Source organism: Magnolia sinica, chromosome 10 (genome assembly GCF_029962835.1).
Source record: "Magnolia sinica isolate HGM2019 chromosome 10, MsV1, whole genome shotgun sequence".
NCBI lineage: Eukaryota > Viridiplantae > Streptophyta > Magnoliopsida > Magnoliales > Magnoliaceae > Magnolia > Magnolia sinica.
Window position 1 is genome coordinate 35,404,481 of NC_080582.1, and position 911 is coordinate 35,405,391.

The 911-nt window shown below is 40.0% G+C and overlaps 1 non-coding gene across 1 annotated transcript; it reads left to right on the forward strand.

The window, feature by feature from the left end:
• The first annotated feature begins 598 nt into the window (after positions 1 to 598).
• On the forward strand, positions 599 to 705 carry LOC131217712 (small nucleolar RNA R71). The gene has a single exon (XR_009157304.1). It is a non-coding gene; the product is annotated as a small nucleolar RNA R71 (small nucleolar RNA).
• Positions 706 to 911: the final 206 nt, after the last annotated feature.

Consider the following 911-nt stretch of genomic DNA (forward strand, 5'->3'; position numbering starts at 1 on the left):
CCGAGCCAGCTCTTGTATGGGATTTTGAACCGGTTCCTCTTGAGGTTTCACTTGATTTGGATTTTGATTGAAGAAACCTGGAGGAGTCGCCGTTTGTCCATTCCTCCAACTAAAGTTTGGATGATTTTTCCAGCCAGGATTGTATGTGTTAGAGTTAGGTCCAGTAAAAGGTCTTTGATAATTATTTACGGCATTGGCTTGTTCATTCAACACTCCTCGAAAGGCAGGTATTGTAGGACAGTTTTCAGTTGTGTGAATGTTGTAATCACAGATGCCGCAAACAATTTCATTAACCTTATCCTTCTTTCCTTCCATGGCCTCAACTTTCCTTATGAGCGTAGTCACTTTACACTTGAGATCATCCTCTTCTTTCAAGAGATATAATCCACCTTTCTCCTTTAATTGAGTCGGCCTAGACGTGGTGTTCGACTTTGGGTAATAGTCCCAAGATTGTGTTTTTTCAGCCAAACTGTCGAGGTAGTCCCATACCTCGTCGACATCTTTATTAATGAACTCTCCATTACACATTGTCTCGACCATTTGGCGCATGGAAGATGTCAGTCCATCATAGAAAAAATTTGTAATGCGCCACGTTTCAAATCCGTGTTGTGGGCATGAACTGACCAAATCTTTGAACCTTTCCCAACATTGAAAGAATGTTTCATCTTCCTTTTGGGCAAAGTTCATGATTGCTTTTCTGAGGGTAATCGTTTTATGATGTGGGAAGAATTTTTTTATGAATTCCCTCTGCATATCGTTCCATGTGCCAATGGATCTAGGACGCAGTGAATGTAACCACGTCTTAGCTTTCTCTTTTAAGGAAAAAGGAAAGAGTTTCAGCCTAATTGTATCCTCAGATACATTAGGAAAACATAATGTAGCTATTATCTCATCGAACTCTTTCAATGTAA